This window comes from Schistocerca americana, chromosome 1, assembly GCF_021461395.2.
Source record: "Schistocerca americana isolate TAMUIC-IGC-003095 chromosome 1, iqSchAmer2.1, whole genome shotgun sequence".
Classification (NCBI taxonomy): Eukaryota; Metazoa; Arthropoda; class Insecta; order Orthoptera; family Acrididae; genus Schistocerca; species Schistocerca americana.
Genome location: NC_060119.1, coordinates 551,036,959 through 551,061,834, shown reverse-complemented (window position 1 = coordinate 551,061,834; position 24,876 = coordinate 551,036,959). Strand labels below are relative to the sequence as shown.

Here is a 24,876-nt window from a genome sequence, read left to right as displayed (position 1 = left end):
AGTCCGACCTTCTTTAGAAACTTCACAGGAAAGGAATGGTCTGAAACCAGGAAGCGCAGCCTAGGAGCAGTATGCGATAAGAGCAACACTTACAATGCACTGGCGGAACATTGGCTGACTTTCCCGATAAAACATTTCTAAGTAAGAGACGCAATACTAAGTCAGAGTGACATAGAATAATGAGAGTGTACGTTAGAAAGATGGAGAGAAATGCCTGCCGAAGAAAAAAAAAAAACTGTTTAAAATAAATTGCTTTCTAAGGAAGCCTTTCTATAGTCAGTGAAGACTAACAGAAACTGAACTGAGCCTTGTTACCGCAGTAGCGTCACTATACATACGGGGGGAGGGGGGGGGATGGATTAGGGATAACTGTTTGATTGGAGAGACAGCACTCTTATCGCTGTGAAATAGTCTGGCGTCTCACGTGACCGGGATGTCGCCAGTTGTTTCAGTTGTAAAACATCATTTCCTAGCCGCCTGTGTGCTAGTCCTGGTCGCTGTTGTACACTGTACTGCAGAAAGTGTGGTGTAATAACTGATTTACAATGAAATTGATACTTCTAAGAGGACTATTTATCAATGATTTTGCACTATAAAAAAGAGGAACGCCGGCAGGGCTTGAACCAGTATCGACACCTAGGTAGCCGTGAACTTTAGCCTCTGCACTACGCTCGCTCTTAGCACACTGGACTCGCATTCGGAAGGACGACGGTTCAATTCCGCGTCCGGCCATCCTGATTTAGGTTTCCCGTGATTTCCCTAAATCGCTCCAGGCAAATGCCAGGATGATTCCCTTATCAGGGCACGGCCGATTTCCTCCTCTGTCCTTCTCTAATCCGATGAGACCGATGACCTCGCTGTTTGGTCTCTTCCTCCAAACAACCAGCCGGCCGCGGTGGCCGTGCGGTTCTGGCGCTGCAGTCCGGAACCGCGGGACCGCTACGACCGCAGGTTCGAATCCTGCCTCGGGCATGGATGTGTGTGATGTCCTTAGGTTAGTTAGGTTTAAGTAGTTCTAAGTCTGGGGGACTGATGACCTCAGATGTTAAGTCCCATAGTGCTCAGAGCCATTTGAACCATTTGTTTTCCTGTTGACTTTGAACTATACTCATGTTATTTTGTGGTGGTAATATTTGCCGGGTGTTCCTAGCTACCAGTTGGAAGCAGTGCACGAACTGTTAACTGTTATCGTTTTACACTTTGCAATTCAGTGCCTGGTTCTCGGAATCTGTAGATGGACTGATGCGGGGCTTGGAATTACGTTATTGACTTCGAAGCAGTGAGAAGTTTAACCCTGTCCTGCGTGCTGAAGCGAGGCTCGTGACCGTTATTTAATCTGGTTGGATACCGTGGCAGTAAAGAGAACTAATCCGGGTCCGGCCGTAGCTGGATCAGTATGCCGTGTAATTTGTCACGCGCGCCGCGTATCAAGGAGTACGGGGACTCTGCCCGAGGCGGCGAGTGTGATTTCGTTCTACGCCACAGAAGCTTCGAGGTACGGTCGAAAGGAACTTTTCACACTGGCCTACCGTGTGGCTTTCCGACGCAGTATGGGGAAAGACTTGCTATATCGGCGCATATGACCGCGGTCAGATCTTGAGTGCTATATACTCTCCTTCTCTGAGAGACAGCAGGTGCTCAGTGTCAAGGTCGTACCCAGCATGGGGCACTACACAATGCCCGGCTCCTGCGATGTTTACTCTTCGGTTTACCCCTGCACTAGCCAGACAGCGTCAAATGGGGCACGAGTTAAAGTTGTGCATTTGTTGTTGCAGCGGTGGGCTAGTATGGCAACCAGATCTCCACCTTCACAGGAACGAGGCAAAGGACCCTGTAAACAACGAAACTTGTTTGGCAAATTCCCTGTCTGATTTGTCAAACAAGCGCACATTTTTGCTGCAGCCCTTGCATTTATTTTGCAAGTATTTTGGCGCAAGTGGGAATAGCTACCAACGCAGACAAAGCATTATTTACTTTGACTTTAGCACTGTGGGTTAATGAAAAGAAAATAAGACGCTGAACCTAGGAATAAAGAGATAAGGAGGGGTAAGAGATAAGTATACACATGGAAATCTGTTAAAGAAAATAAGAAGCACAGAACCTGATGATTTGTTACATCAACTTTCTCCAATTGGACAGTCAAACTTTTAATAACCTGTTACAATTACTTCGCCCTCGTATTTAAAATGAGGGCACTGTCGTGCAAAGACCTATTCCCGTTTCTCAACGAATATCTACTTAGTCTCAAATGTCAGTTATTTAAAGTAGCAAGATATCGCCATACACAGACGCCTATCGAAAAACCGGAGAGCCTGAGACTTCAGAAATTACAATACACATTATTATAGCAGGCAGGCCAAATAACTTCTAATGAATGCTGTACTTCACTTGAGACTAACACTTGTAAGTAGGCTATTTAGGTTCTTACATTGGTAACGCCACCGCCACGTAGCGCTCTGTATGAAAATCACTGGCTGTGCTGCGTGCAGTCTGTGGCTGGTTTGCATTGTTGTTGGCTATTGTAGTGTTGGGCAGTTAGCTGATAACAGAGCGTAGCGTTGCGCAGTTGGAGGTGAGCCGCCAGCAGTGGTGGATGTAGGGAGAGAGATGGCGGAATTTTGAGAGTGGACGATCTGGACGTGTCTCATTAAGAAAGAGTAAATTTGTAAGACTGGATGTCATGACCTGCTATATATGACATCCAGTCTTACAAATTTGACTTTTGAACACTATTAAGGTAAATACATTGTTTGTTCTCTATCAAAATCTTTCATTTGCTAACTATGCCTATCAGTAGTTAGTGCCTTCAGTAGTTTGAATCTTTTATTTAGCTGGCAGTAGTGGCGCTCGCTGTATTGCAGTAGTTCGAGTAACGAAGATTTTTGTGAGGTAAGTGATTTGTGAAAGGTATAGTTTAATGTTAGTCAGGGCCATTCTTTTGTACGGATTTTTTGAAAGTCAGATTGCGTTGGGCTAAAAATATTGTGTGTCAGTTTAAGCACAGTCATGTATAATTGTTCAAAGGCGACGTTTCATATGTCGACCCTTACCCGAGGATACCTCACTGGAATCTTCTGATTTTTTCTTGTAGTTTGTGTAATTAGTGTAGCTTTTGTTTATATCTAGCGCGTAATTGTAGAGAGAATCTCCTTTGTAGTTGCAGTCTTTCATTGTTGTACAGTAAAACAGTTGTGGCATACATGTAGTTTGCACCAAGTATTTCGCAGCTGCGCTTGCGATTAACTAGATATTATTTTCAGTGCTATGTTAATGTGTTTTCTTATTTTTGCTTTTCAAATTGTGCTTTTCTGTGCTATCGTGTGAAATATTGTGACAATTATTGCGTGTGAAAAACGTAATACTAGGCTCCAAAGTAAACTGAGAAATGACAGTGAAGACGAAAGCAGTGTGTTAGCGCCGCCGAGTAATGAATTAACTAATGTTCAAAGTAGTAATTTGGTAATTGTGCATAGGGAAATGGAGCGGGCTGCAAATAATGGTGTAGACAGTGAAACAATTAGTGAACAGGGAACCATTATCGATCGATCGGTCGGCAACAGTTTGCCTCAGGAATGCGAAATGACAGGACACAATCTTGCAAATACTGCAGATTCAGGTTTTGGGTCCTCACCGTTTTCTCAAATAAGTCAAGACACATTTTCTGCTTGTCAAAATGTGAATGTTGCCGGTGCAACTTCACTGTCGAAAAGCAGTGAGGAACATGTTTCAGACACCAGTGCATTGTTATTACAGTTAATGCAACAAATGGGACAAAGGCTACAAAAGTTAGACTCAATGGAACAAAATCTTCAAAAGTTAGACACAATGGAACAAAATCTTCAAAAGTTAGAAACAATGGAACAAAATCTTCAAAAGTTAGACACAATGGAACAACACCAGAGACAAACACAGCAACAGTTAGACGCAATGGAACAAAAGCTTCAAAAGTTAGACTCAGTGGAACATACGCTTGAACAAACACGTGAAGATTTAACTACTGAGTTACATAACATTGAATCGAAATGTCAAAGAGTCTGTAATGACGTAAAAACACAAATTTGTGAGCATTTTCAACCTATTTTTTCGCGGCATGACAATGCATTACAGAATCACGAAGCAGCCATAAATGAACTGCAAACTATTGTTCATGAAAATCATGAGACCTTGCAAGCTAAAACTGACTCAGTTGCATCTACCAATTTGGTTACGCAACTTGCAAAAACTCACTTAAAGGACACAGTAGATACTCTGAAAATTGTTTCAGAAAGACACACGGAGGAAATTAGTTCATTATCAAGAGAAAGGAGTTGAACTTTCGGATCAGCTAAATGATTTATCTACTACGAAGGTAGATGATAATCTGAACGACACAAAACCGGTCGTCTTTAATGACACAGAAGAGTGCGAACAAATTAGGAAATTCAAACAAAATCAGAATCAAATTAATACGCAACACCAAAGAGAAATCCGTGAAGTACAAGATCAGCTGACACAGGTAATACAAGAATTACGTATTTCAGAGGACACTCGCGCTCCAATACGGGAAGAGGGACATAGAAATACGGAACAGCCACAAAATAATAACACGGGGTACTTCGGAAATTATGAAAGAAATTGGCAAGGTACACCGAATTTTGAGATGGAACCGCCGAAACGACGTAACAATGACCGATATGCTACTCGCCGACACGATGATTTTGACTATAAACTGTTCATTACTACACGTAAATTCAAAAAATTTAAGAATTCCGGCAACGACATTCATCCACTAGCGTGGCTCCATCAATTCTCTCATTGTTTTCCTCCCAACTGGTCATTAGAGCATAGATTAGAATTTATGTGTGGCTACTTAGAGAATGAACCACCTGAAAGAATGTGATTGGTCATTCACAATTGTCACAGTGAAGGAGAATTTTATCATGCCTTCCTCTCAGCATATTGGTCTCAAGCTACACAAGACGGAGTAAAACATAGCATCATAATGATGAAACGCTTCGAACAATCTGAATTTTCCAGTCTTGTTAAATATTTTGAAGACATGTTGCACCTGTCAAACCCTTACATTCCCTCAGAACTCATCCGCATTTGCTTAATCAAATTGCCTGAACATTTACGACATATTATTTTGGCAGGACATTGCAAAGACGACATTGAAGCTTTTCAGGGACTGTTACAAGGATTGGAAATTGACGCTCGCAATCGCGGAATGCGAAAACAGGAGCACAACAATTACAGGTCACATCCGTCACAATTCCGCGATGACAGAAATAATAAATGGACACGACAAGGCTATTCTTACAACGTAAATCGTGACCAAAACAGACACCACCCGCATGACAACCGTTGGCAGAGTAGTAATAATTACAGGGAAAGATCACCTCTCCGCAGTAATGGCTATCACAGAGACAATGAGAGAAACAGACAATATGGGAATCAAAATAAGTATTATCAAGGGGGACAGAATAACTTCAGACGCAACGGTCCAGTGCGCAGTTACGATTCAGGGAGAAATTCTCCACCACGTGACCCACAAGAAAGAAACTATGGAATCTACTTACATGACGACAGACGATATGATCGTAACGACAGACCCGAATTGCATCAGAACTGGCGGGATTCAAACAGGGCATGGCCCTCTCGACAAGGTGAATTTGCAGAAGTTTGGTCTCCTAATCCCAATAACGACGCACGCCAACAAAGAGATTGCAGACAATGACTCGCACCGCAGGCAGCCACGTGCGCCGGCTGGCTCAGAGAAAAATAACATAGACGCTAACCTTGAGAAAAATTTTAGCATTCCTTACCGACGTATACAGCATGATAATTGCGTTCAAGTTGAACCTCTGTGTACTAGGAAGAGTAAAGGATTGCACCACATTTCACATGTAAAACCGTTTATTGAGAGATAATCTGCTTTTTAACTTAGTCTTTGCTATAAAACTTTTCACTTCACGTTACTAGTATGCTTTGTCACACTTAGAAACTGTTAACATGCAACTATGTTTTAAAGTTAACTATCCAGTCTAGAACCTAGGGAACATTTTTAAACAGAAATTACGAATTCATTGTTGTAGTGAACAGACGACACAGTGTTGTTATTTGTACGTTCTTGCTTGTTAGTTGCACGATTACGTAACGACTATCAGGCTTACATACTTAGAACATATACTGGTACTGCTAATGAGATTTTAATGCAACATTTTGGTTTACTTGAAAATACATTCTGGATTTAAAGTACTTTCTGTGAGATACCAGATGATACAGTGGTTAGTTTATGTGACAGCTACACGATTTTATCACAACGCTACTAATGAGTGACAATTTACAATGTTGCTTTTGCGGTGTTTCTGTTTTATATCTGCACAGTTTTTCTGAATTATTCTGGAAAGTAAAACATGTTTTAGTAGTAACTTTTGTGGTATAGCTACAATGAGACAGCCTTTTCTGTAGCACAACAATACGTTACAGCGCAATACTTTCTTCATCACGGTAATAAGCGTAATAAGTAAGATATCTATACGCAAAGCATTTCAATTTTGTTTATCATGAGGTAAGTACATTGACTTCTGCAGAACTTAGCTTTCGGAGGACGATAACTACGGCACTTCCACAGAGATTATCTTATAACAAGACGTACAGTTTAGCGCTACAGTACACGTATTTGAGTGATTAATTTTGTACTTAAAACATTTATTTTTAAAGATTTTTGAATTACAATGATACAGAGGTTTTCCGTGATACATTTCATTCCATTGCTGTAATCTGTAACACCTGAGGGTATAATTACATTAATCCTAAGAGGTGTACACGCCTACTTTGTGTACCATGTGTTTGGCAAGCACAAGGAGCCCTAGCTAATATGGTGTTTGCTTATACAACTTTACACATCGGTACCATATTTCTCTAACACATAAATTACACAGCTATCTGATCATTTAACTGAGAGAGACAAACATTTATTTTACTACATCAGTGTCAGATGTTTACGTAATTACACAGTTGGATAACTTCACACTTATGAAATTGTATTTTGTCTGTACTTTGTGAACTGTTCATATTTTTTTCGGAACCATTGTGATACTATGAGAGCTTTGAATGATGTATTTGGTAAGGGATCATGATTTTTGAAGTACGTTTGAGGTAGATGACTTTATTGAAGGTCTTGAAATTATTGAAAGAAGCTGCGACGATTCTGAGATGTGATTGATCTGTTATGATATTATTACGATGACGATGTGTATTATGCTGTTGAGGTATGTTTATGATCAATAAGCTGAGAATCGTACTTTAAGAGTTATGAAATGTGTGTAAATGCGTGAGAGTATCACAATGCAGGCGAAAATTTTTTGCACACTGAACTCCTGACGACGATGGCGGAGATGGCCATCGTAAGCTCGAGCATTTTATTTGAACTGGCGCGGCTGGAAAACCGAGAACGTTTTATTCATGTATGCCGTCACGAAAGACTCCGAGGACACTGTCACTGTAGTGCAAACTGGTGTCGTAAATATTTCGGTAAGAAAGCTAAGTGACCTCGACGTAATGCGTCGTTGACGCCCAGCTGTGCGTCGCCTGGAGAAAAAAAGCCATTAGGTGGAGAAAAAAAGAGGCCATTAACCTCGATATTGACAGTTCTTTGTAGAAAACATCGCAAATACGACACGCTCAAACTTGAAAACATGATTATACTGTAGAGTTCTTAATTTATGATATTTGCTGAAATGAAATGATGAGAAACATTTAACGTCTATTGTCTTGCTAGTTGAAAGATTGTTTACTGGATTATGAAATGCCATATGGCTAGTGAAAGACGTTTCACGCCTTGCTTTGCCTATTTTGTTTAATATCTAGTTTCTAGCTGCACTGCAGCATTGGTTAAAATAAAATTTTATAGATGTACTAACATAAATATTTTATGGCTACAGACCCAGCAAATAATAACTTTATGATGTACTTCAAAAAAAAAAAAAAAAACCGAAGGAGCACAAAAAGACATTTCCCTTCACAGGAATTGCACACAGAATTTTCTTTTCAAGTACTTAGTAATTTCTTTTGTAGAATAAGTTGTGGAGCACCACTTTAATTACATAGACATTAAGATGTGAATATACATTTCCCTTATCTGCATTGTTGTCTTTAGTGTACTATTTTTTCTGCTTGTGGGTTTGTCATGTTTAGATATAAGTTATTACATTTAGTGCTGCTTGCTTTGCCAATTTGCATTTTTTTGTCATTGGTGTTTGTGTTAATTGTTTTGTGCTGCTGCATTGCCTTGTCCCTTAGTTTAGCGTCTGAGCTCAGTAGATTTAAGTTAGCTGAAGATAGGGTAGGCTATATAAGAGAACGAGTTGTGATGAATTGGAAGAAATGCATTGAGAAGCTGTAAGAAAATGGTTTGGCCAAAAAAATATTTTGAAAGAGGATATGAACAAAAAAGTAGGGTTTATGGACAACAGATTTAGGTAGGATTTTCTTGGAAATAAATGATGAGGTAAGGTAATGAAAAATAAATAATGAGGTAAGAAATATGTGAACATATAAATACAGAAAGCATGCTTGGATAGGATTTTTTTGGTGGAAACAAATGTTGAAATAAGACGAAAGATCTATGGAATGAAGTTTTGGGTTGGACTGCATTACCAAATGTCACACTGAAAACAAACCCTGTCCTGTATTTTTGTGTTATTACGCTACGTGAATTTGTGTTTCTCCTGTCTTTATGTGTTTAGCTGATATGAGTTATGTTGTGGAATTTTTCTAATAATATGTTATTTTCTTTGTAAAGATGTTTGGACATTATTTATTCTGTTCTGTTTTAATGCTCATGTGTTTCAAAAGCTATTCTGATCTTTTATGTATTTAATTATATCATAATTCCTGTAACACTGGTGTATATGTTTATTTCTATTCTTTTGTAAAGCCTGTACCACTACAAATGTTATCTGTATTGTTATGTTCTTTAATGATTTATTTTGTACCTTTGTTATTGTATTCTCATGTTATACAATTGTAATAGTCACCAGTTCGTCAAATCAAGTTACATTTTACTGCACACATTTCTGTTGGTCATAGTATATGCACAATATGTGAAAAAAAAGGACTGTTAGTGTTTGGACGTGTGTTAATAATTCAGCAAGGGACTGATTAACAGCATTGCTGGTTCTAAGGACAATTCCAAAAACTTTGTGAGTGCACAAGTGGTGGTTTATGAACTTGCTATATTGTCCGGAAGACTCTTCGAAGGTGATTGTGCACCTGCACAGTCGCAACAGGACAATTCCAAAACTTTGTGAGTGCTCGAGTGGTGGTTTATGGACTTACTATATTGTCCGCAAGACTCTTTGATGGTGATTGTGCACCTACACAGTCGCAACAGATGGCTGCTGGCCGTCTCTACAAGGACTACAGTGGGTCTGCATCTTTGATGGCCCAACAATACCATTATTTCTACAAGGACTACAGTGGGTCTACACCTTTGATGACTCACCAATACCGTAATCTCTACCAGGACTACAGTGGGTCTACTCTGTGATGACCTACCTACCAATATTCTTCAAAACTTCGACTGACTCTGCAGTGGGTTTGCTCTGTTGTGGCCCATTACCTGTCTGCATGTCAAGAGTCAGCACTGTCTTTCCGTTGGAAGGACAACACTACATCTTCAAGACTGCATGGAAATCCACTACTTCCGTGTGCATTTTCTTTTACTGCTCAGACTTTGAGAAAAACACTGCTATTTTACTGTGATGAACGATCAGGACTGTCTTTATGGACTGTGAGAAAATTTTAGCTTTTGACCAACATTGTATCAATAAGTGTGTGCATTTGATATCTTTGTTATTGTAATTATGAAAAATTTTATCAAATCATAGTTGGCCACTGCCCAAAACAATTTGTAAAATTTTTTGTGGGGAGCATGGGGGCTATGTAAGTAGGCTATTTAGGTTCTTACATTGGTAACGCCACCGCCATGTAGCGCTCTGTATGAAAATCACTGGCTGTGCTGCGTGCAGTCTGTGGCTGGTTTGCATTGTTGTTGGCTATTGTAGTGTTGGGAAGTTAGCTGTTAACAGTGCGGTAGCACTGCGCAGTTTGAGGTGAGCCGCCAGCAGTGGTGGACGTGGGGAGAGAGATGGCGGAATTTTGAGAGCGGACGATCTGGACGTGTCTCACTAAGAAAGAGTAAATTTGTAAGACTGGATGTCATGAACTGCTATATATTTATATTATGACTTTTGAACGCTATTAAGGTAAATACATTGTTTGTTCTCTATCAAAATCTTTCATTCGCTAACTATGCCTATCAGTAGTTAGTGCCTTCAGTAGTTTGAATCTTTTATTTAGCTGGCAGTAGTGGCGCTCGCTGTATTGCAGTAGTTCGAGTAACGAAGATTTTTGTGAGGTAAGTGATTTGTGAAACGTATAGATTAATGTTAGTCAGGGCCATTCTTTTGTACGGATTATTTGTAAGTCAGATTGCGTTGCACTAAAAATATTGTGTGTCAGTTTAAGGACAGTCATGTATAATTGTTCAAAGGGGACGTTTCACACTTACCCCGCGTGGTCTCAGGCGCCTTGCTACGGTTCGCGCGGCTCCCTCCATCGGAGGTTCGAGACCTCCCTCGGACATGGGTGTGAGTGTTGTCTTTAGCGTAAGTTAGTTTAAGTCAGATTAAGTAGTGTGTAAAGCTAAAGACCGATGACCTCAGCAGTTTGGTCCCATAGTAACTTACCACAAATTTCCAATACATTACGCTATTTTTCAAAATAGTCAGCAAGTCACTGTATAAAATAGTCTGAACGTTCTACCAACGGATCAGTTTCTCGATGACAGAAATCCGTTCCTTAGTCACAGAGCCATTTGAGAATCGCTGCGAACGTCCTCATCTTTGGAAAATCTTTTCCCCCAGATATTCTTTCAGGTTGCAGAGACGATGGAAGTCGCATGGTACCACTGTCCCGCGCACTTCAACTTTGGAGTACACTTCCAGTTGCCGTACCATTTCAGTCACGTACTGTGAAACACCTGTGATCAGTACCGCATCAGAACTGTGCCTTCAGGATATCCGGAACATGTACTCTCCAAAATGTTCAAATGTGTGTGAAATCCTATGGGACTTAACTGCTAAGGTTATCAGTCCCTAAGCTTACACGCTACTTAACCTAAATTGTCCTAAGGACAAACACACAAACCCATGCCTGAGGTAGGACTCGAACCTCCGCCGGGACCAGCCGTGTACTCTCCTCTGGCAATGCGGCACACTCGTTGCGCCATGGTCTTAGCATGGGACGACATGTGTCACTTACTTTCTGAAGTAGGTTGCGCATAAAATACTAATTCCGTGTATCTCCCTCGTTGTATTGAGACAGGAAAGTTATAACATCTTACCTATTTTCGTAATGGCATCTGATCTTTTTTCTACGTCCATACATTTCTCCGAACTTAGTTCATGCAGAAGAGAGAATTCACGATACAACGATATGAACCGAAATACAAATTGTTTTTCTCTTAAAATACGCTGTCAACATCCAAATGCATACGGTCTCTCTTCTCGGAAGTCTGGCAAGCAACTGAGTTCTATTTGTCAAATCTAACGTGAAGTTATTTGTCAAATTGGCCGTCAGTCCAAAATTCTCTCAAACACGCCAAATCCCGTCTTTGCCAGGCACGCCAAACGAAACAGTACACTGCCAAATAATTTGGCAAACTGTTCGATCGCCTACGGCGGGCCTTAGAGAAATGCCTTGTATTGTGAACGAGTGTTGGTAGCTCCGGCTGTAGCGTCTGTGACTTCTGCTATGGAGGGGCAGAGGGAGAGGAGGGGGGTGAGGGGAGGGGAGAGTGACAATAGACACGTGCACTTGCTGGGTGCCACTTGTTATGGGAACGTCCATGATCTCTTTAAAGTGCTACGGATCAGCTTCAGCTTCGTTACATGAAAGTCTCTCGATACTCACATTCGTTACTGCCCAGTTAAAATTGTAGGACCAGGTCGGGTAGGCCGCGGTGGTCTAGCGGTTCTAGGCGCGCAGCCCGGAACCGCGCGACTGCTACGGTCGCAGGTTCGAATCCTGCCTCGGGTATGGATGTGTGTGATGTCCTTAGGTTAGTTAGGTTTAAGTGGTTCTAAGTTCAAGGGGACTGATGACCACAGTAGTTAAGTCCCATAGTGCTCAGAGCCATTTGAACCATTTGAGCAGGTCGGCCTTGCGAAAGTACAATGTCACTATGGACTCAACTGATCGGAGAAAATTCGACTAAGAAATTAAATGATTACTTGCAGTTTAATTGACTGTCATCAGTAACAATCATAATAGTTTTTAAAGAAACTAATTATATGACCAAACATCAATGAAAATATTAATCGTCCTCACGTAATTCAAGTTAAGAAGTTAAGAAGTTAGGAGCCGTGAGATTCTGTCCCCTGATATTCAACGACAAAGAGCATCCTAAATCATATAAAATAAAGTCCATAAATTCCCATATATCGTGCGCGCTTGACCCTCTTAATTGTGTTTCTTCAATATATACGAACTAGTTATCTGTCCTTTCCAGAATAGAATTCCTACTTTCTTTATTTCCATCTCGGACGTCACCACCATATTTCTGAAGGCAGAAACGCTAAAAAAAAAAAAAAAAATGAAACTCCAGAAGAACTACCATTTACCGACAGGGGCATGAACTCTAGGTAATACAGAAAGACAATGGAGGCGAAAACAGTGTGATCCGATATGCGTAAGAACGTCTCGTTCATGCAGTGCTCGAACAGATAATATTCACAAATGTGTTGCGGCTGCGTACGACGCCATAGGTAAGGAATGTTCGAGGGGCGTTCAATAAGTAATGCAACACATTTTTCTCCTTGGTCAATCTCGGTTTAAAAAAATGTGGAATTTCCTGAGAGACATCGTGGAATATTCCCGATTCAGCCACAATAGTAACTTGATGTTCCGATAGGTGGCGGCGCTATACATAACGTTTAAAATGGCGTCTGTAATGCCGATGGGTTCCAAGCAGAGAGCCGTCATTGAGTTACTTTAGGCGGAAAACCAGAACATCACAGATGTTCATAGGCACTTGCAGAATGTTGACTCCTGCAGTGTTGGAACGTGCGTACACTCTCATTCGAGGTAGTCGACGGATCACAGCCAAACACCTCACTGGACAACTGGACGTCTCTGTTGGTGGTGCTGACACACTCGTCCACCAGCTCTTCCCCATCCATCCTACAGCCCGGATCTCGCACCCTCCAAGTGCCTTCTGTATAGCCCAGTGAAGCATGCACTCCGCAGGAGGCAACGTCAACCAGTAGAGTGGTACCATGCTGGTATACAAGCCTTCCCAGTAAGGTGGCGTAAGGCTGTCGATTGTACGGAGCTTATGTTGAAAAATAGAGTTTTGTAGACAAAAGAGAGGGGTATAGCGTGGTGTATTGGAATCCTGAATTAAACGAACCTGCTCTCAGAAAAACAAACTGCGTTTCTTTCCTTACTCAACGCGCCTCGTATGTCGTCAACCCTGGAGGATTCCTTTGAGAAGTACACGGTTGTTTTCCCTCTCCATCCAAACTTTTGCTACGTTAGCAAGAACATCGTCATCGACGGGACGTTAAACCCTAACCTTTCTTTCTTCGTTTTTACGCCTGCAGTACTCCGCATCCCTGATTAGTTGTGTCAAAATGGCTTGATGAGCTTTCCATGGATACGATGGTGCTTGTGTGGAAACTCAGGTCTATTCAGCACACCTGGAACACGCTTGAGCGAGATGAAAATACCTTGGACTCAGATCGTAGCAGTGGCAGTGAGTCTGCCGTCACGGATAAGGATGGCACTTTGACACTTTCGGTGTCCGTAGTAGCCCTGCCACAACGACGTCATGAGAGCGATACCGGATGGTACACACCACTAGGTAGCTGTCTGTTGCTAACGAGGGCACATTTTATAACTGTGTTTTCTCAGTTCCCGTAAATATCCCTTGTTTCAGCTTTCTCCTACTTTTCATTCCCTACAGATGTACGCGCAGTGAGTTGTTTTCGAACTGGTACCTTTGTCCAATTCGGTTCATTTCAGCCAACCGGCGACGAGCTTGAACAATAAGATGGTACGCAATTGAGGGTGATTTTTTATTCCAGTATTTGGACTAAGAACTTGCTTGGATCTTGGAGGCTAAAATTTTATACTTCAATGCCTTACTGACTTCAGTTGTGGCGGAAAAGGTTCAAATGGCTCTGAGCACTATGAGACTTAACTTCTGAGGTCATCAGTCCCCTAGAACTTAGAACTACTTAAACCTAACTAACCTAAGGATATCACACATATCCATGCCCGAGGCAGGATTCGAACCTGCGACCGTAGAGGTCTCGCGGTTCCAGACTGCAGCGCCTAGAACCGCTCTGCCACTTCGGCCGGCTGTGGCGGAAAAGGGCTGAGCACGTAACGGCAGTGTGCAAGAATCCATCAGCGTCTCCCCATGACCTACAAAAATGTAGAAAGCCCTTCCCTTTTGACTTGAAAAAAAAAAAACTTGTACAAATACTTATAGTTCCAATTATTGATCACAACGTTGTTTTCCTACAAGGACGTTCTCAGGAAACCTCACGGCGCCTGGAACTGATTATGTATGAGTGTGTTCGTTGTACTGTGATGTTCGACTCTCTGACCATATTTCACCATCATATTCACAGTTATCCTAATTCTTCACAGAAAAGTGTAGAGATTTCCGTACCCTCTGCCTTCTCTATTGTCTTATCAACGTACACTGTACGCCATCTCTCTCCTCTACCTTAACGCTCTCGTCTGATAACATTGCAGGAACTCCCGTTGCCATTAGAGCAATATCCTTTGTCCCACTCCATCGTTTAGTCACGTTCTCGAAATCCCTCACAGTTGGTCTTACGTTTGCGTTTTTGAGGTCCTTTCGAGTTTCACTCAGCCAAGATGTTGAGTTATTAAGTGATATTCTGTAGTCTATTATCCTTTTTGTCAATCGCTTTTTCTGGCAGTCAGTTGAAATGATCAAAGAATTCCATTCGCATTTTCTTAAATTCAGTTTCGATGTTTGAAAGTTTTTGTGTTGTTTTGATTCATTGCAGAAGGTAAGCATCTTGAGTATTTCTTGCTCTAAAATTTTCCTCCTGATCTTTCTCTCTTCTTTTTTGGTTTCTTCCAGTTCGTGTTTTCTGTTGAAGGTCAGTGTTTCACTTGCGTAGACGACTGTTGGTTTTATGACTGTGTTGTTGCGTCGAATTTTTAGTGTCTTGACATGGACTTTTTGTTGTAGAGGTTTTGGACTATGCTTTTCTGGAGGCGATTTTGCCGTGAGGTTTTTGCAAGAGCTGTCGGTTTGATGTATTCTCCGATATATTCAAAGTACGGGAACGTAGATTTGTTTTTGGAGAGGGTCTGTCTTGAGCAAAACACCATTTTTGTTTTTCTTTTTATTTCCGAAATATATTTCGCTAAAGTTTCAGCATCATCAGTGGGTTTTCATTATCCTTCTATAAAACAGGAAGAATACTGTTTATTACTTGTATATATAAATTTGAGTTTTTAAGACAGTATTGACATATTTTCAAAATAGACAAACTTTTATGTATAAGCCTTGTTAACATATCCGGTGGATTTCCTGGATTGTTTTTGTTATTTAATGTACTTGTTTTATCTCATGGTTTGTCATCTGCAACCATACAAAAAATTAACGTAGAACCATTATTTACATCGAAATTTTACGACTGGAATATTATGGTTATGACTACCATAACCAATCCTGTGTAGAAGACTCATTGCGTGTGTGTTTTTGCAATATGTTTCACTGTTGATTTTTCAGTATTTCGTTTTCAGGCTCGTGATTATCATCATCGTCGTCGTCATCATCAGTTACGACAGCAGCAGTAGTAGAAGCACTGCCAGCATTAACTTCATTAGTTCACAGTCAGTATTATTTCCTGAGATTATGATTATAGACATTAAACCATTTTAATGCTATTTGTCATATTAAAATTGTTATTTGTTAGGCAACTGTGATGTAAAAAACCCTGGTTCGTTGTAAGAGAGGGGCTGATCGCCCTAATCAGATTAGGTTGAATAAAAATAAATAAAATAAAAAGTAATATGCACAGTCCCCTATTGCCGTAGTGCGACAATTTTCTATTGCTCCATTTTAAGGAAGAAATGAACATGTGATAGCAATTCATATTATTAACTAAATCCGTGACAGGTTTAGGTTACTTTGGATCTTTCTGTGTACAGGATGTCTCAGGAGGAATGGTCATTCAGTGATGTGACAGGAACGATTATTAGAAGCAAAGTCGGGTTCTAAAATATATATACCTTAAGAACTATGACCACTTGTCCATTTCTCATACTGAGAAACATATCTCTTCTATTTAACAAGTACTCATAGTTCTTAAGGTATGCATTTTAGAGCCCATGTTTAGTGGACTTCTTCGCTTCGTGTGATCATTCCTGTCATACCCCTGAATATTGACCATTCCTCCTTAGACACTCTGTATGTCGAGCAAGGCTCCAGTCTTAGAGATTTCACACGTATGGTATTCTTTTTTCAGTTATTATTATTATTATTATTATTATTACTTGTTTGTTCACTTCACCGATAAAAAGACATTTATAAGCGATACGTTGTTGATTTTACCGACAAAACAACATTTATAAGCGATACGTTAAACCTCATATTTCGTGAATTGCTATAACTCTGTTAGGATTTAGGGAAACGATAAAATACCTAAATCTGGAGTGATGGACTGGGATTTGAATACTTTTCTGTTTCAAAGACATAACTGCTTGCTAAAAAAAAGTAAATATCGTTGTAATTAGCGTGCGCTCGGGAAAAAATACCACGAAATAATATGTACTCACCTCACAAACTGTGATTCGTCCAAAGAAGTGTTTCGTAGACAGTAGACTGCTCACGCACTACGAAACGCAAACCTGGAAGAAAAAGGCAAGATGTTTTATTGTCATAATATGCAATCACCAGAAACGCACATTAATGCATTTGGACGGATTTTACCGTCAAATCTATGTTTGTTCAGTATTTGTCCAGCCATGGGAATACCAGCCGCTAATGATAGCTACTCTCTCAGTCACGAGCGGGCAGTTTTATTTTTAAAACCATTGCACGATACGATAAGATTCGCCACAATTCTCTTAGAAGAGTCCTACGCCACCTCTATCTGGGATTCATGTAAATTTTGTGTGTGAACCATACTGGTAACCATTTGTGTGCTGTCATTTTGTGACATAGATGGGGAAACGGCTCGGTATTTACCTGGACGAGTGTGGAAAACTGCAGAAAAGTCATCGTGCTGGCAGTTGTACCAACGCGAAGTTGGTAAATTCTGGACACGTTTCCGATTCGTTGTTACCTCGCCTCCCTCTCCTGGAAGCTATAGCTCTGCACGTTAAACTGTAATAGCAGTTTTCTCTTCTTTTCAAATGATTTATTCCACTTCATAACACTATAAAACGCCTTTTGCAGTCACAAACCATCAAAATATAATTAAAACTTTGAAAACGATAGTATTTCTGGTAAGAATTTTGACACTTCAATTTTTATATGCTGGGACATATTAAGAAAAAGATCTATCGGTTCACTGTGACACACAGCTGAGAAAAAATTACGAAGGAGTGTACGGCGTTCATAAACAATGTTTCAAGATATTTGTACGAATTTCTGATTTTCAAAATATTTCCACCAGCGGCACCACATTTTGTTGGCATGCGTGCGCAGCCACTTCTGAAGAGAAAGAGGAAACGAAGTTTAGTGTGAAAATTTCCGTCGACGATGAAGTCACTAGCGACGGAGTGAGTTCTTTCGTGTGGAAGATACGACATGAGAGATCGATAGTTAGCGCCTAATGCTCTTTGTTAAAGGTGAGTTGCACGGGTCAGTCACCTCTAGTCAGTTGTTACTGTGAAGATAACATAACAATGTGGCGACTTTGGATGCTTACACAGGATCACTAGTTGCGTAACCACGGCCCACGTGCTGTGCACTCATTCCTGATAAGAATGGCTCTTAAACGATTCAAAATACTGACAGATGCATAGCACTGACAAGATGCAGTGCAGCCAGGTAGCTACGTTTTCGTATCAGGAAGCGGCAGGTATCGTCACTGCATTTGCAACTGTCTCTCTCAAATGGGATGTTTCTGAAAACATTCTACAACCCGAATTTGATGCTTCCGGTATCCAACATAATGGTTTCATCTGCAGCTGAAATGTTTTATTAGGTCTTATTAGATTTCAGTAGAGGAATTTCGATCGAAATTCGTGTGTCGTGATTCAGGAGTAATATTTTAACAGGAAACAAAATTTTGGCCTTGACATAAATTTTTTGCTACCCATACGTGCTGGATGGAGAACATTTTTCCACACAAGCGACACATCACTTGGAGTCATTCATCTGGGATCCAAGCCGGGTCGTGTTAAGGGAAGACTTGGAAGCAGATCAGAGGTGTTAAATTAGATTTGATGTACTTCTCGTTTCAAGAGATCCACAATGAGGAGCTCCTACAGGATGTAGATCATGTCAGAAAAACGAGAATACACAAACAATAATTGGAAAGAAAAAGAAATATGCTAATGTATGTCCCAAAGATGCCATGTGAAATGTCCCTTATGGATGTGAAATGGGTAAAAAATTCTTAAACATAATTTTCTTTAAAAGGTAATAAATAATTTGTCACAAAACATGTAAATGTTCAATCCACTGAGTGACGTAGGATAACTCTTAGGCCTATTCCGGCTGTTTTAGTTTTATTTCTAGACCATGCCCTCGTAGACATATTATATAATCAGGTTTATTTTCTGAAAAAAAAAGGTTCAAATGGCTCTGAGCACTATGGGACTTAATATCGGAGGTCATCAAGTCCCCTATAACTTAGAATTACTTAAACCTAACTAACCTAAGGACATCACATCCAAGCCCGAGGCAGGATTCGAACCTGCGACGTAGCAGTCGCGCGGGTCCGGGCTGAAGCGCCTAAAACCGCTCGGCCACCGCGTTTGTCTTCTGAAGAAGGCTCAATTACTTGGGCTGAAACCTAGGTAAAGGTTGGTTTCATTACCGCAAACGAGGCTGATAGTTTCTTATATATTAGATTATCACGATTGCTGACTGGGCAGTAGTGTTGAAAGTACTATAATTCTTAGGCTATTGTGCAGCGATCATCAGATAGAAGAAACCGTTTTACAGCTTGGTCGCATTACAGTACTGCGAAAGTATACTAATACTCGCGTTATTTCATACTATTACTAACACATACACTGATGAGTCGAAACATTTACGACCACTGTCCACCGCGATGTTGGGCGTAACCTGTTGCGGGCACGTGATGCGCTAACAAGAGTATGTAAGTGAAGGAGACATGGACGGAGAACCACCCTAGCAAATGGGGAACTCTATTGAGATAGGCGACTTTGACAAAGGGAAGATATTATTACGCAGACCCTGTGAAAGACTATCTCGAAAACGACGAAGTTGACCAAACGTTCACGTGCTACTGTCGTGAGCATCTACCGAAAGAGGTAGAAAGACAGTGAAACTAGGTGCTGAACGGTTGAAGTGCATGACCCTTCACAGAACGTGGGGTTCGTAGGCTTGTCTGAGGAGAGATGGTGATCTGCGGCATCTGTGCCGAAAGAGCACAATGTTTCGTCTGTAGTATCGTGCGAGCGGATTAGGATGGAAGCTAGACGCTAAATCCAGTAATGAGATGGCTCGTCCAACTCGAAGTCCTGGCGCTGGAAAACAAGCTGGAAATTCTTTGCAGATAAGGGAACTCGGTGGGTTAAGGGACGTATACTTCTGATGAAATAACTGAGACGAAACACGAGGTAGGATAAGACCACTGTCGAACCCTAAGAGGCACCAACACATTGAATGTAAGTTGAGCAAACGAGAAACTAAGTCCCGTCCCGAGGGAAAAGTAACTCAGGCCCTGCTTATACAGCCTCGTCTGATGCAATCCCCCGCGATCACGCACGTCTCCCGTATCCTGTCGTCCTTCCAGAACATTCTGTCGTAGCTGGCCATGTAGCTCCAGCGTACCTTGCCACAAAACGCAACCTCTCCTGCTTCCCAGCGCCCTGGCTGACGTTAGGTTGCATTCCTACATGTTCGTCTTGTGCAATCTTATGCATTTCTACTCACATCAGCGACCCATTCGCGACAACAATGCTGGTGCACGCACAAGTGTTTCGGAGCACAACGTTCATCGTACATTGTTGAACCTGGAGCTCCGCATCAGACCACTCTTACGTGTTCACATGTTGATCGAACGACATCGTCCATTATGATTGCAGTGGGCACAGGACCATCGGGATTCGACAGTCGACCAATGGAAAGGTACGGATCTAGGGGTGAACTACATTTTTGCTGCACTCGGCTGATGGTCTTCTCCACAGACGCCGTCATCGGGGTGAACGGCGGCTCTAAACATGCAGCGCGCCACGGACGCGGGCTGTGGCGGCAGTATTACGCTATGGTAGACATTCTCCTGCGTTTGTATAGGACGGCTGCGAACCACCTACATCAGTTCATGCTTGATGTCTTGTTCCTCGGTGATGTCACCCTTCAGCAGTATAATTGTCCGTGTCTCGGAGCCAGAACCGTGCTACAATGGTTTGAGGAGCATTATAGTCAATTCTCGTTGATGTTTCGGCTACCAAATTCGCCTGTTTTAAATCCTATGGAACACATCTTGGTTGCCATTGGGCGCCATCACCGCACACGCAAATCAGCGGCCCGCTATTTACGCGAATTACGTGACCTGTGCATAGACATCTAATGCCATATACCTCCGCAAATCTAGCAACAAACTGTCGGATCCCAGATACGCAGAATGAGTGACGTATTTCGTTCCAAAGACGGACAAGCAAGCTATTAAACAAGTGGTCATATTGTTTTGTATTCACATCAGTTGGTTCTACGAAAAACGTCAGCGACGGAGTAAAAGGAGTTGGCCACCAGTAAATCCATTAGGCTAGATTTGTCACCGGTAGGTTCGAGCAACTCGTGAGTATTACGGAAACACTCCATGAAATCCAAATGGGAGTCCCTGGAAGGCATTTTATTTCGCAAAACACTACCGAGAAGCCGGCCGCTGTGGCCGAACGTTCTAAGCGCTTCATTCCGGAACCGCACTGCTGCTACGGTCGCAGGTTCGAATCCTGCCTCGGGCATGGATGTGTGTGATGTCCTTAGGTTAGTTAGGTTTAAGTAGTTCTAATTCTAGGGGACTGATGACCGCAGATGTCAAGTCCCTTAGTGCTTAGAGCCATTTGCACCATTTGAACTACCGAGAAAGTTTAGAAAACAATCCTCCTGGCACCACCAAACGCCGGCCACAGTGGCCTAGCGGTTCTAAGCGCTTCAGTCTGGAACCGCTCGACCGCTACGGTCGCAGGTTCGAATCCTGCTTCGAGCATGGATGTGTGTGATGTCTTTAGGTTAGTTAGGTCTATGTAGTTCTAAGTTCTAGGGGACTGATGACGTCAGATGTTAAGTCCCATAGTGCTCAGAGCCACCACCAAACATGTCACGGAAGGGCCGCGAAGACATGTGGTGTCCGGACTCTTACGAACGATGCTGAGATGCCTTGGTGTGCGGACCGTAGCGAGAAATGGAGGAGATGGCGGATCGTCTCCTCCCGGCAGAGTTCGCTCGCCAGCTTGCTGGAATACCGCGCCGCACATGGTAGCCGCGCGGTCTAGGCGCCGTGCCACGGTTCACGCGCCTCCACCCCATTGGAGGTTCGAGTCCCCCCTCGGGCATATGTGTGTGTGTGTGTGTGTGTGTGTGTGTGTGTGTGTGTGTGTGTGTGTGTGTGTGTTTTGTCCTTAGTGCAAGTTAGTTTAAGTTAGGTTAAGTAGTGTGTAAGCCTACTGATTGATTACAGCAGTTTCGTCCCATAGGAACTTACCACAAATTTCCTAATTTTTTTTGGAATACCGCTGCTAAAACAGCGCTTCCGGCAAATAGCAAAGTGATTCTACGCCACAACGCGGGAGTCAGAAAAGCAACTGGGCAGTGGCTCGGACAATCAGATGCACTGGCGGCCGACCACACGCTGGCCGGACCTACTGCGCGAGTAGCGATCACGCACCAGCAGCAAAAGAAGAGACCAAGTCCAAAACAGTGACGTCGAGACAAAAATTCGAACCAAGAAGTAACAAACACCACAGGCAGCAGCAGGAACAGCAGTACAGATTGCTTGAACTACTTTCCACCGAGGCAAGAAGCCCCGTTAAGTCACGACGGAGGCTCGTACAAAGCGTAGAGTTAGTCATTTTTACCGCGCTCAGTTTGCAAATGGAACAGGGATGGGGAAAAAAGTGTGTGACATTTTATGGGACTTAACTGCTAAGGTCATCACTAAACTTACACACTACTTTACCTAAATTATCCTAAGGACAAACACACACATACCCATGCCCGAGGGAGGACTCGAACCTCCGCCGGGACCAGCCGCACAGTCCATAACTGCAGCGCCTCAGACCGCTCGGCTAATCCCGCGCGGCAGGGATGGGAAAGACTAGCAGTGAATGACAGAAGGTATCCTCTGCCGTGTAGTGTTTAGTGGCTTACGGAATATATACGTAGACATAAATGTCGCGGTACAGTATCGATTGTTGCTCGTATTCCCAATTTCGGGACGTCCCTAGCAACATTAACTTTGGCAGCAATGCAAGGATATAAAGGCTACTCCGTAAGTCAGACAGGTGAAGCCTGTTCAAGTGTGTGTGTGTGTGTGTGTGTGAGACGGGACAGGTGTAGCAGGGAGTCAGCTGGCAGCTGGCAGTAGCACGTGTAGCGGCGCGTGAGTAGACACCGCTGGGCGTGTTGTGTGCGCGCGCACGCGACCGACACGTGCCAGGAGCGGGCAGCTGCCAGCACAGGCGCACACCGGCCCCGAGGCATGCACGCCCGCAGATATGACCCAGGCAAGGGCATGCTGTCCTTACACCGGAAGTGTTACCAATTGCGAATCACGTTACACACGGTATTCGTCGTCGTTCCTACATGCTCAGAAATGACTTCCTACGTCTGAAGGAACGTGCCATAGTTCATGTTCCCGTATTTACTGCACGCACATCGGAAAGACACAAATGCCATACTATTCTCTTGATTACATGTTTGAGCTAATACATCCGCATCCGAGTCGCACTACGTTACATATACGCCGCAGCAACACCTTCAAACAGCATTTTTTGATTGCCCCTCATACATTATTAATAATATCGACTGTCGGAGATAATAGTTGTATTAGATTAATAATAAAGCCACAAAATCTTTTAGAGAACAAAAGTCGAAAAAACTTTCGCAAGTGGCCAGATGCGAACTTGCTACCTTTCTCCTTACAGTCTACGACACTATCAACTATAGTGGCTCAAATGGCTCTGAGCACTATGGGACTTAACATCTGAGGTCATCAGTTCCCTAGAACTTAGAACTACGTAAACCTAACTAACCTAAGGACATCACACACATCCATGCCCGAGGCAGGACTCAAACCTGCGACCGTAGCAGTCGCGCGGTTCCGGACTGAAGCGCCTAGAACCGCTTGGCCACCGCGGCCGGCCTATCAACTATAGTAAGACTTGAAAACTGACAACATAGTTTTAGTTGTATGGTACACAGTGTCTGAAGCTTGGAGCTAAAAATGTGATTACTTGACGTTTAACTATGAAAAATTGAACAAAAAACCATTCACTTGTGCCGTAGAACTGAAAAGTCGCACTTTCATAGCACTTTAACTCTAGAACCCTTTATCTGCCGATATGTAGTTCCCTATCATTTTATTATAATAAATCGTACATAAAACGACGCGTTTTCGAGAGATTCTCAGTTTGCTGGTGCTTTGAAACAAATTACATTCACACAGCGTACGCTATAATATATAAACCACAAAATACGGAGTTCAACTCCCTACGGTGTCTCCTAAGTCCTGCTTGTGACGTAAAATCGACGCTGCATCTTGACCACATTCCCGTCAATAAGGTAAAAATCTAAAGTGCCAGATATCCCATTCAAGCTTCGCGATGTAATGGAACGTGGAATTGCGATGCGAGGTCACCAACTCCTCGTCCACGATTGTTTTCACGTACCATGAGAGGACGCCTTAAAGGTAAACGCTCGTAAGGCACTATAATGCCCGTGTAACCAGCGGAGCTGGGTCAGATGTCCAGCCGCCCATTGTGGCCGCGCGGTTCTAGGCGCTTCAGTCCGGAACCGCGCTGCTGCTACGGTCGCAGGTTCGAATCCTGCCTCGGGCATGGATGTGTGTGATGTCCTTAGGTTAGTTAGGTTTAAGTAGTTCTAAGTATAGGCGACTGATGGCCTCAGATGATAAGTCCCATAGTGCTCAGAGCCATTAGAACCATTTTTCAGATGCCGAACTGGGAGCTCCCCACACTCGGGTACATTCGGCACCTTCCCACACTCGCTTTCGACGAGTTGCAAGAGTGGTATACTTTCCCAGTTGATTGCCTCTTTGGCTGAGTAAAGAAACCGGTGGAAATCTGTCCTTATAATAAGATAAAAGTACAGTAAGCTAAGATGTTTACAAGTTCTAGAGACATCCCGATTCAAGCAAAAGGGGAAAAGAGAAATGATTAGGGTGCCATGTCATTATAAACGGAACGCAATGTCGGATAGGACAAAGATGTATCATTTCCAAATGGACCATCCCAGTATCTGCCTTAAAGTATTCATAAAAACATTAAAAACGTATGTGTGGGTGACTGGATGGGGATTTTAAACGTGATTCGGAGAACAATGTTTTATAAATCATTAAAAGAATTAATTTTAAGTATGTTCTGGTTGGACGCGTTGGCACGCTAATAGCCAGGGAT

At 42.4% G+C, this 24,876-nt stretch overlaps 1 protein-coding gene across 5 annotated transcripts in view; it reads right to left on the bottom strand.

Moving 5' to 3' along the window:
• The window catches only part of LOC124606047 (phosphatidate phosphatase LPIN2), a 306,193-nt gene that overhangs the window by 155,915 nt on the left and 125,402 nt on the right, over window positions 1-24,876 (bottom strand). For all 5 annotated transcript variants that reach the window (XR_006978694.1, XM_047138010.1, XM_047138027.1 and 2 more), the window contains exon 2: window positions 16,876-16,947. The gene's annotated coding sequence lies outside the window, so the exon portion shown is untranslated. The remainder of the gene's footprint in view (window positions 1-16,875; window positions 16,948-24,876) is intronic.